This window comes from Pogona vitticeps, chromosome 3 (assembly GCF_051106095.1).
Source record: "Pogona vitticeps strain Pit_001003342236 chromosome 3, PviZW2.1, whole genome shotgun sequence".
Taxonomy (NCBI): Eukaryota; Metazoa; Chordata; class Lepidosauria; order Squamata; family Agamidae; genus Pogona; species Pogona vitticeps.
Window position 1 is genome coordinate 125,702,036 of NC_135785.1, and position 18,865 is coordinate 125,720,900.

At 42.0% G+C, this 18,865-nt stretch overlaps 1 long non-coding RNA gene across 1 annotated transcript; it reads left to right on the forward strand.

Annotated features, from left to right (window-relative positions):
• The first annotated feature begins 4,950 nt into the window (after positions 1-4,950).
• LOC144588246 (uncharacterized) lies at positions 4,951-9,925 on the forward strand. The gene is made up of 2 exons (XR_013543698.1): positions 4,951-5,062; positions 9,851-9,925. It is a non-coding gene; the product is annotated as an uncharacterized LOC144588246 (long non-coding RNA).
• Positions 9,926-18,865: the final 8,940 nt, after the last annotated feature.

Consider the following 18,865-nt stretch of genomic DNA (forward strand, 5'->3'; position numbering starts at 1 on the left):
ATGTCCCTCACGAGCCATCCACCCTTCTTCTAAAGTCTGAATTCACCTAGTGATGCACTCCTCCCTGCCTGGCTGATCTCCGCGGATTGGTGGGAGGGAAGGTTCTCATGGCACCCCAAGGCTTGCCAGGTGCTTGGTGGCTTGCCACATAGGCGATGCTGGAGGGAAAGGGCCATCTTGCCTGCCTGGCCTGCCTTCGAATCAGAACCAAACTTCTCTTCACTCAGGTTGGACTCTAATCGAGGAATCCAATGCTAGTATTAACATTGTACATCTCCCACGTGAACTTCTATTTAAAATGAAAGACAGGGGGAGTGCCATCATATTATTTCCTCAATTTTGTGGGGCAGAGTCTGACTCATCTCTCTGTATGAGCGAGCCCATGTGTGTGGTGTGCGTCATCCCTCATACTGGAAGTGTCTCTTTATTTTTGCCTTCAAATAAAGAGCTCCAGTAGATACCCTGGGGAAACAGCATGGGCTTAGGGAGTGGCCAAGATGCAAATCTCTTGCATTCCAATTTCCTATGGACTCCAAGCAGGGATGACAGATCTATGCATATGGAAACTTAACTTGCTCTACCGCATGCTACCTCGGAGCTGCAGGCAGGCACACATGCACTAGATTTAAAATATTTACCTCCCTTCCCCCAGTGTGATGCATTTTAAGTGTTGCAATGGAAAGCATTTGCCTGGATTCAATTTCCATCTTAACACCTGTTAATGCCTCCCACTTTCTGGGTGGCCCTTCCCTTTGGAGTTCCCCATCTGGGGCATTGTCTGGAGCGACTGTGAGTGCCTTGGCCTCCTTTATTGTGCCCCTAACCACACCCCAAACATGCAGCTTGTTCCTCCAAGGGCCTCAGAGCTGTTCATTGGCTCGTATTGCAAAGTCACCTGGCAAATGCGACACACGCCTCCTTTGCAGGTCTTATCTGAGAAATATTATTATTCCCCCTCCCCACCACCACTGCCTCTTTATAGTGTCCCACTTCGGCAGCATAGTTTTCCTCCTTGCAGATGTAAAGGGGCATCAAGCACAACACTTGCTACTCCCCAAAGAAGAAAGGAAGTGGGGGGGGAAGAGAATTTGCTGGGTGTCCATAAATATGCGATTGGTCAGAATGGTATGCTATGGAAATGTCAGGATAGAATGTTCAAAGTTATAAAAAGCCAGATGTCCGTGATTTTCAGGTTGTAAAAGCACTAATTTTTAAAAAAAACTGAATTAGAATCAAGAATAACTCAATCAAGTTTAAAGAAGAAAGCAATTAAAATGAATGTGCTGTTTTTCAGGTATGCAAATAGTTTTGCTCAGCAAAACTGAGCCAGAAGAATCTTGTTGTTAGATCACAAGCTAAATATGAGCCAATGGTGTGATGTGGCGACAAAAAAGGCAAATGCTATTTAGGCTGCATTAAGAGAAGTATAGTTTCCAAATCCTGGGAGGTGTTAGTTCCCATCTATTCAGCACTGGTTAGGCCTCACCTTGAGTATTGTGTCCAGTTCTGGACACCACACTTCAAGAAGGATGCTAACAAATTGGAACAAGTTCAGAGGAGGGTGACAAGGATGATCAGGGGACTGGAAACGAAGCCTTATGAGGAAAGGCTGAAATAATTGGGCATGTTTAGCCTTGAGAAAAGAAGACTAAGGAGTGATATGATAGCACTTTTCTAATATTTGAAAGACTGTAATATAGAGGAGGGCCAAGATCTGTTCTCAATCATCCCAGTGTTCAGGACATGCAACAATGGACTCAAGTGACAGGAAGCCAGATTTTGGTTCAATTTCAGGAAAAACGTCATGTCTGTTAGAGCAGTACGACAGTGGAACCAGTTACCTCAGGAATTGGTGAGTGCTTGAATAATGGAGGCATTCAAGAAAAATTAGGTAATCACCTGGCAGATATGCTTTGACTGTATTCTTGCATTGAGCAGGGGGTTGGACTTGATGGCCTTTGTAAGCCTCTTCTAACTTCACTTTTCTATGATTCTATGAAATTTTGTCTTATCAATGTTTTTCATCTCTTTTCAGTGGCTGTACGTTTCTGATCACTTGCATCTGCACATAGTTTAAAAAAAAATCACAACCTGTAAACCTGCTTCTGCTACATCTGTGGCAAACGTGGTGCTGATCCCAGATCAAGTTTCATATTTATAATTTTTGTTTTGTTTGGGGCACCACTATTTTTTCAGTTGGCTTGTGGAATGGTAATTCCTGGTACCAGCACAATATATTGATGCCCTCTTGGGCTGGGCAAGTAGCAGATGAAAGGAAGAAAAAGTGGATGGATTAGCCTGCCTAAAAGATCACTGAGCTTGGGTTCCAACTGGCATGTGCCTCAAGGAAGCCATTCTGAAGGCATTGCTTCCAGAAGAGTGTCTTACGGAACATCATCCCTATGGCAGCTGTGTGTGGCATAGACATAAATTCACTTCTTTGTAAGTATCTGTTTGGGTGGGGAGGAGAAACTCTGTTGTGTGCCAAATATTTTTCCCTTTTTATTTGTACTTCTAGATCATCCTGGCCTTGCTGGGGATGAGGAAGGGTCTGTATCTCTTCCTGAGCCATTTCAATGACCGGCAGAGAGAGTAGCAGAAAATCAGCAGCAGACACCTCATGGCTATTCATCCACTGAGAATGTCAGTGGAGGGGAACCAGTTACCCTGGGACGCACCAGCTCAAGAGTCATCTAGCTGATCTGTTTCATTTTGGCAGCCATGCCCAGCAGAGTCCCACAAAGCACCAATGTTTGATATCTATGTCAGTGCTGATGGTGGTAAGGATTCACTCTGAGGGTATGATGGAGGGAGCTGCTAGGTATGGAGGCTTCACTCCCTTACACCAGGGACTTGGTGGTGAACTGACATTGCTTGCCTTTTTCTCCAGGTTCACTGCAGGTGGATGGATCTTCTGCCATCATGGAAGTGCTAAAGGGGGTCTCCCATGCACGTTGCACACATTGGAAATTAAGTCATATGCCCATCAAGCTGGCCCTGGGAGATAAGATAGCATTGGGGCATAAAGAAGTTGCCCTGCTCCCTCATGATGTGCTGTGCTCAGCTGGTATGGTATCTGTAGTGGCTGCTGCTTCTATGGCTGCAGTGCCCATGGGGTGAGGGCAGTGGTGAACAGGTCATCTGGCTGGTAGCCACCAGTGTGGGATTCTTGGGAGAGGAATGTTGGCTAGATTGTGCACCTCCTTCCCCTCTGTGAGGTGCTGCTCCTGTGGATGTGTGACTCCTGGCTGGCATGTTGCCTTCCCTCCCTCCTTTCCATGGTTTATGAATGTGGTGTGTGCAGGAAAGTATGTTGCTAGAATTGGCTCCCCTTCTTTGGCATCTGAGTCCTTCTGCCGTGCATGGTTTGCCATGCATATTCCCTACCCCATTACTTATTTACTGTGTACTCTGCTTTTTTCCCCATCTGCCCACAAAATGGTGTCTATTTTTCCTTTTGGAGGGATGCCTGCTTTCCCCTCCCTCCAGTAGTACCATCTGAGACTTTTTGTGGTGGTTTTCGCAATGTACAGTATGTGTCTCTTTAATGGTCTGGGGATTGGTGGGTCTTCACTGGGTGCTGTTTTTGGCTCTTTGATCTGTGTTTGTCTTTTTCTGGGTATCTTGTACATTTCTGTCAGCTGATCAATAAGCAGCAGTCATCTTTGACTGCCTGCTTTGGTTCTCTCTCTCTCTCTCTCTCTCTCTCTCTCTCTCTCTGTGTGTGTGTGTGTGTGTGTGTGTGTGTGTGTGTGTGTGTGTCTGTGTCTGTGTCTGTGTGTGTGTCTGTGTGTCTGTGTGACTGACTTGTGGTTTTTAATTTTTTTCTTGTTTGGCAGCCTGAAATCATTCCTTTTCTGAGCTGGGAGGGGTTTGGATACAATGCAGCCTCAGCTGGTCTATGTCTGGTTCAGCCAGTCTAAAGCCATCCTGGCTAGTTAGGATTGTGCCCTTAGTTGGTTATGATGGCTCAATGACCAAAGAAAGAGGGGGCAATGGAGGAAGCTGTAGAGTAGTGAATAGCTGCAAACTGCCATAAAAAGATGGGATTGAAAGTTGTAGGAAGGACTTGAGCTCACCTTAATAACAGCTTAGATTGAAAATGAAATGCAGGGAACATTCAGTTTGGTAGTAATAGTTGGTATGCTTTCAGCTTCATGACTATTCTCTTTATAATTTAACATTCCTTTAACAATTTGAAGCTCCTTCTTCTGAAATACAGAATGCCTTGCATTTGTTTGCTGAGCATTGCCTCATCCATCACTTATGGAGTTCTGGAAGAAGTGACTGCCCAGAATCATTCCCCCCCCTTCCCCATGTATTGGGATGCTTCACTTGTCACTGGGCCTTGAAAGTCGTCAGTTTTCATCAACAGGCCCTGACAACATGGGAGGAAAAATGAGTCACCTGAAGGGAGCAGAGGGCATAGCATTTCAAGAGTGATCTCTGAAGACTGATTATGCCTCGTCCTTGACACCCTGCCAAGGGCTAGATACAAAGAACATTTGGCATGTAATGGAGCCTACAAATCACTAGTTGCCTAGAGTTCTGCTCAGACCACAAGAGGATGGCTGGCTTGACTTTAGCTCAGTTTTTATTACATGTTGTAAACTTCTGACTGTTCTGATATGCATTGTCATTGACTGGCCTCTGACAGGGTTGTCTAAACTGATTGCAATCAAAAATGCTTCACTGAAGCTCACAGGAATGAATTAGAAAGAAGCACACAGGGTGGAAAGATACTGCATGTAATGTTCACAGTCACTCCCACCATCACTGCCCTCTCCACTGTTGAAAAGCTGATCCCACTTTAGGGAAAACATCAACATATTGAATTGGGAAATGGTTTGCAATAATAAAATGCAAGTTGTATGTTATGAAATTCATGTAGGGGAAAACTATATTTCACAACTTCCTGCTTGGAATGTGATTTTTTTTTATTTTTTGCAGCAACCAACTTAAATAATATTGTATAAAATGGAAGAAATTAACAAAATGTAAGATAACAGAAATTTTGTCATCAAACTGGAAACAAGATTGGGCGCACTCACCACCTCTCCAGGTAAGTGGTTTCACTGTCTTACAGCTCTAACAATTAGGATTTTTTCCTGGTATTCAATCAAAATCTTTAACTTGAACCCATTGTTGCATGTCCTGCACTCTGAGATGATTGGGAACAGATCCTGCCCCCCTCTGCCTTTCAAGTATTTAAGAAGTGTTATCTTATCACCCTTCTGTCTTCTTTTCTCAAGGCTAAACATCCCCAATTCTTTCATCCTTTCCTCATAAGACTTGGTTTCCAGCCCCCTGACCATCCTTGTTGTCCTCCTCTGAACTTGTTCCAATTTGGTAGCATCCTTCTTGAAGTGTGGTGGCCAGAAGTGTGGTGGACACAGTACTCAAAGTGAGGCCTATCCAGTGCTGAATAGAGGGAAATTAGCACCTTGCAGGATTTGGAAACTATACTTCTCTTAATGCAACCTAAATAGCATTTGCCTTTTTTGTAGTCACATCACACTGTTGGCTAATATTCAGCTTGTGATCTAAGACAATTCCAAGATCTCTCTCACTTTAGAATGGCTGAGCCAGGTATCCCCCATCTTGTAACTGCATTTGTTTCTTTTTCTGAGCTGCAGTACTTTGTACTTAAACCTTTTGAATTTCATTCGGTTGTTTTCAGCCCAGTGCTCCAGCCTGTCAATATCATTTTGAATTTTGTTTCTGTCTTCCAGGGTATTAGCGATTCCACTCAATGTTGTGTCATTTGTAGATTTGGCAAGCATTCCCTGCACTCCCTCATCCAAATAATTAATAAAAATGTTGAAGAACACAGGGCCCAGAACTGAGCACTCAGGCACCCCACTTGTTATCTCCTCCCAGTTTGAGAAGAAGCCATTAATCATCGCCCTCAGAGTATGATTCTGTAACCAACTGTGTATCCACCTGACACTTGATCTGTCCAGCCCACACCTAGTTAGCTTGCTAATCTGGATATTATAGGGCAATTTGTCAAAAGCTTTGCTGAAGTCAAGATATGCTATGTCTACAGCATTCCCTCTGTCTATCAGGTAGGTTACCCAATCAAAATATGAGATCAGATTAAACTGGTAGTATTTGTTCTTGACAAATCCATGTTGGCTTCTAGTTATTACAGCATTATTTTCTTGCATAGTGACCATTTTATAATTTATTCTAGAATTTTCCCTGATATTGACATCAGGCTGTCTGGTCTGTAGTTCTCAGGTTCCTTCTTTTTTGCACTTTATGTATATAGGGATAAAATTAGCACTCCTCCTATCATCTGGCATAATAATGGACAGTGTTTTGGAGAGTTCTTCAGCCAGTTCCTTCAATATTCTTGGATGTAGTTCATCCAGCGCTGGAGATTTTAACTTGTACAAGGTAGTAAGGTATTATTTGACTCTTTGTTTATCAATCTCCAGCTGTAGTCCTCTCCCTTCTACTTGTTCTTCTCATTTGCCTGGAGAGTCATAGTCTGTCCTATGGGATGAAAAAAACTGAGCTGAAATAGGAATTGAGCACTTTTGCCTTTTCTTTGTATTCTATTATCTTTTTTCCATCTTTATTGATTAGCTGAGCCACTGTTCCTTTTCTTGGTCTTTTGCTACGCACATATGTACCAGAAGAATGCTTTTTTTTTTGTTGCCTTTAGTGTCTCTAGCCAACCATATTCTCAGCTTTTGCCCTACTAATATGGTCCCTGAAATTCCTTGCTACATGTCTTTACTTGTCCTTTGTGGCCTGGCCTCCTTTCCACTTCCTATTAATTTTCTTTTTTTGTTTTCAGATCCTCTCTGAGCTTTTTGTGAAGCCAAACCAGCCTTTTTTTTTTTTTTTGCTATCTCCCACCTTTTGTTCTTATTGGAATTGTTTTTAGTTGTGCCTTCAGAACTTCCTTTTAAAGAAACTCCCTCCCTTCTTGGACTTCTTTTCTTGTTAGGATCTTCTGCCATGGGACCTTACTTATGACTGTCCTGAGTTTATTAAAAGTGGTTTTTCTAAAATCTGGCATATATGTGTGGCTGTTTTGGTTTACTTTGAAATCAAGAATTCTAGCAGAGCATGGCCACTCTTGCCCAGAATTCCCTTTACTGTCACTTCCTCCACCAAGTCATTGCTACTGGTTAGAATCAAGTCAAGGATAGCTAATCCTCTAGTTTCTTTCTCCAGCTTTTTAAGGAGAAAATTAGCAGCTACAGAAGCCAGGAATTTCTCAGCAGAATTTCCCTCCCAACAGATATCAGGATAATTGAAATTTCCCATCACTACTCCATCATGTGTCTTTAAAATCCTTGCAATTCATTTTTCAAAAGTTTCATCCGCATCTTCTCCTTGTTCAGTTGTTTGGTAGTAGACTTCAACTATTGTGATCTCTTTTTTTTCACCCCAGCTCCATTGATCCAGATGCTCTCAATGGGACAGCCAGTATCCTCCCCCTGTATTTGTGTGCAGGAATGTTGTTGTTGTTTTTTTGATCTATACTACAACTCCACCCCCTCTTCTATTATTTCTTCGTATGTGTTTTTTTTTTTTTTTGGAACAATTTACATCCTTCAATTGCTGTATTCCAGTTATGGGAGTCATCACACCAAGTTTCAAGTGTTCCTATCAAGTAATATTTACCCTCCTGAGTGAAGATTTCCAGTTCTTGTTTGTTTCCATATTTCTGGTACTTGTATATAGACACTGGAGATTTTTGATTTGTGACCTGCTTATCTTTGTGCATTTTTATGAATATGATTATTGATGTTAATGTTACCATTGACCCTCATAAAAACCATTCCTCTTATTGTACAAAGACTTCATTTATCTTTATCTTTGTACTTGTGGCTCCCTCGCACTTCCACTTTAGTTTAAAACCCTGCTGATAAAGTTCTTCATGCTGTGGACAAACACATTCTCCCCAGTTCTTTTGAGGTGCAAACCACTTTAAATCTGGTGCTTACTGTCTATAGCTCCTTTTTAAATCATATTATTCACCTGTAGGTCAACAATACCATTTGGTAAGAGTGGTAACAATATGTTTTACATTCAGAATCCTGAAATGATCTGATTTTTCACTATTCATTTTCTCTGTTTAGAAATAGCTTCTGATCTTACAAGACTGAAGCAATTACATCAAGTATATCAGATCCTAGTTAAAACAGTGGAATATCTTATAAATATAATTTGTCCTCTTGAAACTGAATTGAAAGATCCACTGTATTTAGTGTGTGCATACAGGCTGCGAAACTCAGACCAAATACTTGGAGTAGGCCCTATTAACATAGAAGTACTTGCCTTAAAGTAAATATCAAACATACACATATTTAGACTGCATTCAGAATGTTAACATCTCAAGTGGACTGTAATGAGTTACAAAAGGAACTCTCAAAGCTAAATGAATGTAACTCTCCCTGCCATCATCAAGTATGTGTGCAACCTATGTTTTTGAATGCAGGCACAAAGGTCTTTCATCACATTTTTTTTATCTCCTGCCTCTTCATTGCTGTTGAGCCAAGCTACCTCTCAGGAAGAAACCACCTATTTAGATAAATGTTTACTTTTGCAAGCAGTCTACTACTTAGAGTATATACAGGAGCCTACAAGGTACTTAATCCCCACTGCATCCCTTTTTTGGCAGTCCCAAATCAACTAGGAAATAAAAGGAGATTGCTGGGCTTCAGATGAGTTTGGAGTTTTTATGACTTGTACCTGAGCTATACTTAGCTCCATGTTACAATTTATGTTACAATTCTGTAGCTCCATGTTACAATGGAGGCTACAGTTTATATATATTAGGAGATGAACAAGAAGTGATGGGGATGATAGAGTCTTTCCTATCACTGAAATAAGAAATGCAGGAAGTTTGGAATTTGTTAAGAGAAGCAAAGGGAAGGTGCCCTCAATCCTTTCCAGGCTAGGTGGGAAGAAACCAATCCAACTATTTTCTCCATTTGAAAGAAAAGGTAGTTTGAGATTAATGCCTTTTAGAAGGCAAGAAGCCAACAGGGTGTGTGCAAAGCATGCTTCTCCTACTGGTTTCAGTCAAGTTTGAAATTCCTTGCAAAAGAAAATTTGGGAGATTCTTCCATGCCTACTTCTACTCTATGTCACTGATGTAAATTTGAATTGCCTAATGTGCAGTTTCTGCAAGTTATTTGCTACTTTAGAAAATCATTTGATGATTTGGTTAGCAGTTGGTTTCCTACTCCAAACAATCAGCATGTCTGGAGGCTTGGTGCTCTTAACTGTGGAAGTATATTGCAACTTCCCCAATCCTCCCTTGGAGTTTTAGAGCCTGAAAGCAGCCACAAAAAGGGCTGTCTTTGCATCCCACCAAACTTGCCTTTCAAGTTGGCAGGCCAGAGAAACAAGCCTCCCCCGAAGATCTCGAAACCCATTGAGGCTCATGTGCAAGAATTAGGAAATTTAGTAAGAATGAAAATAAGATTAACCACTAATAAGCACCATTTACATTTGCCCATAGGATCTCCCTTTCCTCACATGAAAAACTGTGACTGTTAAAATTCCTTCCTTTGCCTAGGTATTAAAAGTAATAAAACTATCCTCTTTTGCATCTGATCTCTTTACCACCCTACTAGAAAGGGAGGAACAAAGGTTGTAGTCTGTGAAGTAATGGTCAGGTGAAGACTTTTAAATTATAACCTGTTTCTGCAACTTGACTCCTCTTGATTTATTGGGTCTAATCTATCTAGGACTAACGAAATAAAGCAGTCTTGTAAATTTAGGAATAGATATGTCCCATTGTGCCATCAACTGACTGGGTCAAAATTGGGATTATGACAAGGCTGTATATTGTCTCCCTGTTTATTTAATATATATGCAGAATACATCATGCGAAAGCCTGGACTGGATGACTCCCAAGACGGAATTAAGATTGCCAGAAGAAATATCAACAACCTCTGATATGCTAATGATACCACTCTGATGACAGAAAGTGAGGAGGAATCAAAGAACCTCTTAATGAGGATGAAAGAGGAGAGCGCAAAAAGCTCAACATCAAAAGCAAGATCATGGCCACTGGTACCATCACCTCCTGGCAAATAGAAGGGGAAGATATGGAGGCAGTGACAGATTTTACTTTCTTGGGCTCCGTGATCACTGCAAATGGTGACAGGAGCCATGAAATTAAAAGACACCTGCTTCTTGGGAGGAAAGCAATGAGAAACCTAGACAGCATCTTTAAAAGCAGAGACATCACCTTGCTGACAAAGGCCCACATAGTCAAAGCTATGCCTTTTCTAGTAGCAATGTATGGAAGTGAGAGCTGGACTATAAAGAAGGCTGACCACCGAAGAATTGATTCTTTTGAATTGTGGTGCTGGAGGAGACTCTTGAGAGTCCCCTGGACTTCAAAGAGAACAAACCTGTCCATTTTGAAGGAAATCAACCCTGAGTGCTCACTTGTAGGACAGATCCTGAAGCTGAGGCTCCAATACTTTGGCCAGCTCATGAGAAGAGAAGACTCCCTGGAAAAGACACTGATGTTGGGAAAGTGTGAAGGCAAGAGAAGAAGGGGACGACAGAGGATGAGATGGTTGGACAGTGTCACTGAAGCTACCAACATGAATTTGACCCAACTCCAGGAGGCAGTGGAAGACAGGAGGGCCTGGCGTGCTCTGGTCCATGGGGTCATGAACAATAGGACATGACTTAATGACTAAACAACAACAACAATTGTGCCATCATTCCTCAGTCACAACCATCACTTCTTGGCTTTCTTCAATATTTAAATATTTCATATGGACCTTTGATACTCAAATCTAGTGAAATTATCATGCATGTCTTAGACTATGTTTACTCTGTAGATTGTTTCATGTAACTGGAATTTTATACATGAAGCATGTGGAGAAGTAATATTTTAAAATTTTTTAACACTTGCTTCTTCTTATTTGGAAATTAAAATCATGTAACTTAAAGAAATGGGCACAGAAGGCAGCAACAGACGTCCCAGTAATCCATTGAAGATCATGCTGCAAGAATCCCTCTATGAGTTGAAAGGATTTAGATTATCAAAGCAACATGAAATAGACTATGAAGGGGACTAAGTCTGAGGCCAATTATTTAGAAATGAACTGTGGTTAATGAACTGTTGATTGTGATTATGACTTAATGATTGTATAAGCAAGTGAGCAAAGTGTTGAGTATGTAGGATTGTGAAAATGGTGGAAACAGCTTATTACAGTCCCATTATTTGCCCGTAATGCTATGCTTTTATTATTGCCAACTGATTCCATTTGCCTCTGGGAAGGGGGTATACTAGCTAATTATTTAATTATTTCTTATTATTTTATTTTATTATTATTACAAATCTCTTCTTGTCTATTTATTAACTCCTCTTCTTTTTTCTGTTGCACTATATTGCACTTTGTGATTGTTTACATTTTTCCATCACCTGCACTTTCAGGAGAATATCAATAGCCTGCTATCCCAGCAAAAGGGCACAATGAGTAACATCCAGGTAGTGATGGGCAAGGGAAAGTATGACTATGGAAGTGTAGTTGATCAGAATAGAACTTTGTGCAGATGTCTTGAAGCAGTATCCCATTCTAGTTCTTTTGCCACTTCTCAGGTGCGAGGCAACGTGCTCAGCCAGCCTTACACTCTCTCTCTGAAGTTGCTAAATGCCCAGCTTATTCAAGACGAGATAGATCTGTCTTGCATCAGTGAAACCTGGATTGGTGCTGAGGGGGACATTGCCCTATCATATCCACCTGGTTCTTCTTTGTGGTCTCTGTGAATGCACACAATTGGCTTGTTCTGTGCCTGCGCAGGACATCTCAGAAGTTTCTAAGCGTAAAAATAATTGATTAGGGGGTATTCCCCTCGTGCACATGCTCCACCCACCAAAAGTCCCCTCAGTTCCTTTTTGCCACCGCTTTGGTTGGACCTATTTCGGAATGCTAGAGCTATTGTTCGATTGTACTTATGAGATCATTCCTTTATTTTTCTTCCTTAACCAGCTCCTTTGTTGGGCGTTTCCCCTGTTAGTTCTACAGTGGTGCCTCGCATAGCGATCGCTTGTTTTTCGACAAAATCACTTTGCGATGAACTTTTTGCAATTGCAATGTTCCCTATGGGGGAATTGCGCTTTGTGATGACTGGTTCCCTGCTTCGGGCACCGATCATCGCAAAGCGATGATTTTTTAACAGCTGATCAGTGGTTTCAAAATGGCCACCGGGTAAATAAAATGGCTGCCTGCTGGGTTTTGGGACGGATTCCTCGCTATAGAGGCACCGAAAATGGTGACGCTATGGAGGATCTTCGCTTAAAGGTGAGTTTTCAGCTCATAGGAACACATTGAAGGGGTTTCAGTGCGTTTCTATGGGCTTTTTAATATTGCATAGTGATATTTTCGTTCTGCAGTGATTTTTGCGGAACGAATTAACATCGCTATGGAGGCACCACTGGACTTCCCTTTTTGATACAACCCAACCAGATGATTCCTCTAAGAAAAAGGACAAACCTAAATCTAAGAAGCCTAAGAAGCCTACAAAATTGGCTCAGATAGACCAACCCCAGTCGGTACTTTCATCAGCGATTCTAGAGGAGTCATCTAGAGATGCCCCAGGTTCGATCTCGGATAGAGATAACATGGTTACCACAGAGACAGAGTTCCTATCTCAGTCCCCAATCTGAGTTTCAGAGCCCCCGTACTAGACTTTCTCCCCTTGAGACAAGTCCTAGGAGGTTACCCACTCGTCCACTCAGACTTCCCTGACTAAAGATCTGCTCTGGGCACCACTCCAGTCCAAGGCTATACTGGACCACACGTATCCCACCGCTGCCACCAATTTATGGAGCGGGCCACTCTGAAGCCTCTACCAATACAGGCCTCCAAGAGTGCTCACTACTCTTCTTCAAACTGCTGCCACCAACCTATCCTTAATACTCAAAAAGGACACGTGTTTCTTTCAAACAAATATTGATTTATACAAAATAAAAGGGAGTAAATCACAGGTAGTAATCAAGTTGTTAATCACGGTTTTCAATTACTAAATCACACAGACTTTTCCCTCACTGACTAGCTCTCACAAATCTATCCCACTCTCTCAAACAACTTCTCTCATCTTCCAAAACTTTCAAAAGCTCTCCCTCTCACACATCACACACACCCCTTATATAATTGAGCTCCTCCCCCTTCTGCACCACCCTCCGTCCTCTCATTGGCTGATGTTCCCCTGCCCAGCTGTGATGGACAGGTGAGAGCAGAGCTGTTATGTTACAATAACCCACTTTGACAGTGGCCCAGGTTACAGCCTCTGTTACTGGCTTCTCACTGAGTACTGGCCTATCTCCAACTGATGTTCATTCCAGCCTGGCCTCAGCTCATTTAAGCCCTAGATCACCAAGGCGGGCAGTACCTATTCAAGTTTCTGGTTCAGAGTTGTCGCATCATTCTCCCTGAAAATACCAGGAAAAGAGATGGTACCTCTCCTCTTTTCAGCATGACCCCCCTCACAGGGAGTTTTATTACTATCCTGAACCATCTCATTATACTTCTAGAGATGAATATGGGGATCAGTACCATCAATACGACCCCTACTATCCTGATGATCTGACAGAACAGGTGTACTATGATGAACCTAAGAGAGTGAGGTACGCCTACCCACCTCGATATTCACCTTCTGTGTTGCCTTCACCACCTCAGCATCAACGCTGGTCTCCTTCTACTGTGTATCAGGAATCGACTCACCAAGTGTCGATTCCTACCAAATCAGCTCTTAAGCGAACTATACCTCTATTGCCTTCTCAGCAAAAGTCTAAACAGGCCAAACACTCCTCCAAACAATCTTGACACCATATATCTCTTCAAGTTACTACCACCTACAAAGGACCTCCTCCTTCTGACACCGAACAGCAATCAGTACCACACATATCTCCAACTGTACAGCTTCCCCCACCATCTCAACCATCAGCATGCCGATCACCATCTTCTGACTCCTCTCTTTCTGCTCAAGACTCCACATCTGGCATTTCTCAAGAATCACCCTCCAATTTGCCCACCCCTTCTTCTGATGTTGCTGAAAACCATCCACCATCCCCATCAGAAGACTTCATGTCTACTTCCAGCTCGTCACCCAAATGGCAAAATCTTTAGAACTAAATGTCGAAGAGCCACCACCTCAGAAAAAAGATTTGGTCTTCGATGATCTCAGTCAGGATAAGACACCCCCTCTTAGCCTATCTTTCATTCCTGTGATATTAGAGTTGGTCAAAGAATCATGGGATAAGCCTCCTTCATTGTTACAAATTTCCAGATGCGTAGAGAATCATTATAAAACACACGGTCCGGTTACAGCATTTCTTTCTAAACACCCCACACCGAATTCAATCATAGTAGAGTCTAATCAATCAAGAGCATAGAATAAATAATCTGTAGCCCCTACCAACAGGGAAGGACAGAAATTTGACATCCTAGGCACTCCTTTATTCCCTTACATCCTTTCCGATGAGAGTTGCAAACTACCAAGCAGCAATGAGTGAGTACCATAGGCAGCTATGGAACAAAATCCCACCTTTTCTTCAAGCCATGCTTGATGCCTCCAAATCTGAAGCTCTGAATGTTCATGCTGAGGCCACAACCTTAGCTAAACAACAAAGAATTGCTTCCCATCATACTGCAGATGCTGCATCTAAGGCTATGGCCACTTTTATTGCCTTGAGGCACCATGCCTGGCTGAGATCTTCTCTTTACACCATCCAACATGAGGGGAGACTTGAGCGGGGGGAGTAGCCATTGTTCATAAAAACACCTTAGAGACTGTCACCTCTGCTCTGGCAATTCCAGGCCTGGTGGTCCTCCACATGTTGTTGGGGGGCAAGGGATGGATTTCAGACTGTCTGCTTTACCATCCTCCCCATGAATCAGCACTCTCCTTTCTGGAGCTGGTGAACTTTATCTTGGTGGTGCTGTTGAGGTCCCCCAGGCTCTTGATTCTGGGTGACCTCAACATTCATGCTGAAACTGCAGTTTCTGGACCAGCTCTTGATTTCTTGGAAACCATGGCTATGTCTCTCTCAATTATAGGTTTGGGAAAATTATATGACAGGAAAAATTAATATGGAATTTGAATGAGAAATACAGTACATTCAAAATGTATTATACTGCCCAAATATGGTATTAAGGAAGTTAATCCAAGTGGGGGCATCTTCCCAGCTGATAGATATCTTGTACCTAAGGGAATTCAGCTCTTTGAAGATCTATGTTCTCAAGAGAGCAATAGTTCGGCATCACAATGTTTTGTCTAATTTAAAATGCCAAGTGTTTTTTCTAATCTCTAAAAAACAGAGATTTCCATCATGTTTACGTGTCTCCAAAACACACTGCCACCTGGGTTTTATAAACAAGGGAGAAATCTCTGCTGGGAAAACATTGAATGAGAAATATCTAATGTGATGTGGCTTATTTATGATGCTCTTGTTTATGTTCTGATAGACCTGTATTAATAACAATTTGTATTTTAGTAGGGTTTATTTGAAAGTGACTGAATGAGAGTTCTCTAAAAAGATAACCTTCTCTTATATAGAACTTGTTTTCTTGGTATTTTTGAATTATTGAGTTTCAGTTCTATGTTTTTTAAACAGAAGTTCTTATTTTATTAGACTCAGCATTTATTTTTAATAGAAATATTACTTGCACATATGAACTAGAGAAACTTGTAATAGAAGGCTGTAATTTTTAAAATATGCTCATGTAATTTTTACATATATTCCAAATATATTTTACATTTCTGGCTTTTAATTACTCAACTTCTTGCTTGATAAATAAACATTTTAAAGAAGAAAAGGATTTATTTTTGAACTTTTAAGAAAAAATACTGAAAGGTATCCAGGAACGAAGCATTAAATTAAATATAACAAGGTACAATATCTTCTGAGACCATAAATAAATTCTTTGTCAAATGTGTAAATGACACAAAACTAGAAGTCCTTCATAAGGCATATGTTGATCAGGAGCCTTATAGAGGATATTCAGATCCCCCCATGGAAACTGAAAATCTGTCAACAGCTGTACCCACTTGGAGGGCCACACACAGGACCTGTTTTTTCCAACAGCACAGGGAGTGGGTGGCCCAAGGGTGACTGACCTCTTGTCATGGTCTGGACAAAACCAGATAAAATTTGTCCTCCCAGTGACTCTTCTCCCTCCACCGTGGAAAGATGGGACACATTAAAATAGTTTGTCCTTGCACCCTACTAGATCCAGTTGATTTCCAGGACATGATGCCGTGGGGGGGGGATACCAGCTGATCTGGTTGGTGCTTCTGTTGAAACTCAGGTCACCACAGTGACCTGGGCAGTTGACATGATTGCACCCACATGCTCTTTCTGCTGCCAAGACCATCCTGCCCCATGATACTCTTAAGAACTATGGGTGATGAAACAGAAGGGTAGAGAACATTTGGAGGTAGGCCCGAACAATACTTAAAAGGTGCAAAAGCTGCAAAAATCACAACAAATGCCTACTCAGCAGCAGTGAAAGCTGCTCAAAGATCTTTTTATGCTGTCCGGATAAGTGTTGTGTGAAATCATCAAGCAGAATTATTCTCCATTGTTTGCCGTTTATCTGGTCAAGGTGATGGGTCTCCCAGTAGTCTTACCTGTGACCAGTTTGCATCATTTAAAAAAAAAACAATATGGAGGCCATCCCCAGAACCTAGACTGCCACACTTTGGCAGTAGATCATGTTGGGATGTCCACTGCACCAGCTTGTCCAGTTATATTAATTAATTTCAGTCTTTTTCATCATCTGAAGTTGACAAGGTGCTGGATCACTGCAGGGCCATAGCAGCCTCCCTAGACCCTTGCTCAGCCTGGCTTTGCACAGAATCATAGAATCACAGAAAAATGAAGTTGGAAGGGGCCTACAAGGCCATCAAGTTCAACCCCCTGCTTAATAAAGGAATATAATAAAAAATATCTGCCAGGTGATTATCCAAGTTTTTCTTGAATGCCTCCAATGTTGGAGCACTCACCAACTCCCAAGGTAACTGCTCTAACAGTTAGGACATTTTTCCTCATATTCAACAGAAATCTGGCTTCCTTTAACTTGAGCACGTTTTTGTGTGTCCTGCACTCTGGGATGATTGAGAAGAGATCCTGCCCCTCCTCTGTATGACAGCCTTTCAAATATTTGAAAAGTGCTATCATATCACCCCTCAGTTTTAAAAACTGCCAGGACAATAACAACAGAATAGACCACTTCTGTCATTAATGCATCTCTCCTTGAGGGTTGGGTTCCCCAAACCCTCAAGGAGACATTTATGAGTCCCATCTAGAAAAAACAAACTTGGCGGCTGATGATTGTAACAACTATCACCCTGTCACCAATGTTCGTTTTTTAAAGCAAGCTAGTGGAGAAGGTGGGGGAAGAAGTGAATTGTGCTCCTTATAGACCACCCCATAGCACTTAAAGCAGTGGTACCCAACCTTTTATGAACTGCAGACCAGTTGAGGGGTGGGGTCCATGTGGAGGGGGCAGGGCACACTTGCACACATGCATGGATGGGTGGGGCGCACTCACAGGTGAGCATGGTGTGCTCATACTCATGTGCAGGTGGGTGGGACACCCGTGTGTGTGGGTGGATGGGCCATGCATGCATGTGGGCATGTGTGGGCGGAGTGCGTGTGGCAGGGTGGGACAGCTGTCATGGACCAGCAGCAGGCTGAGGACCAGGGGTTGGGGACCCCTGACTTAAAGCACTTTCTGAGTGGTTTATAAGTTAATTATGCAGGCTGCACATTGCCCCCACCCCCAGCAAGCTGAGTACTCATTTTATTGGCCTCAGGCACTCCTGGATGAAATCAATGTCCTCAATCCATTCCAGTCCAGGTTCAGGCCACATCATGGCACCTCTTGGACTCTCAATTGTAAGGTCCCTCAGGGGTCGATAATCTCCCCGTTGCTGTTTAAAATCTATATGAAGCCACTGGGGGAGATTATCCAGAGATTCGGAGTGGTGTGTCAGCAATATGATGATGACACACAGCTCTATCTTCCCTTCCAACCTTCAGCAGTGAATGCCATCCTGTGTTCTACATAAGGATTAAGTAAACACACAATAAAGGAAGGGTAGTAGTCCCATTCTGTCTGTCTGTTGTCACTTTCTTCATGTTAAAAGCTTATTTGAAGAAGAAAGTGTCCTCTATGTAGGGAGCTCTTTTGTGCAAATCAGAACAGCCTAATTTTTCAAAGTTCTGGCTCACAGGGTGAGTCACTTTATATAAGGAAATCTGTCACTATTTGTCACTTTCCATATAAAAAAACATATGCTTCCCATCCTTACTGGATCAATTGTAGTAGCTGTCCTTCATGTGGCAGAGACTGAAAGAAAAAGAAGAAACAACTGTACAGAGAAGTTCTGTGTTCTCTGATATTTAACTACAGGTGTACCTCGGTTTACAAATTTAATACATTCTTCAGGATATTACGTAATGCGAAAAATTCATAAACCAAAATGCAGATTGCCATAGGACCAGGCTATAAACCTCCAGGCACAATGCATCCTGAGGAAACTTGCTTTGTACTGTGAAAAAAAAACAGGCATTATTTTCAATGGATTTTCCTTCATAAACCGAAAATTATGTTAACCGAGGTGTTCATAAATCGAGGTACACCTCTACCAGCATCATCAATGGAAGAAAAGCTGGCTGAGAATAAGTATGTCTATATAAAATGTTACTTCATGTCTTGAGACCTTGAGAATCCAGGATATGTAGGAGATAGAAAATAGCATCTCAGTCAGAAGAAAGTGCTATTCTTATTTTTGATTCTGTCTGTTCCCATTTTTCATAGCAAATTTCCCTGGGTAGTCTGCGTTTATAAGAGTTAACAGG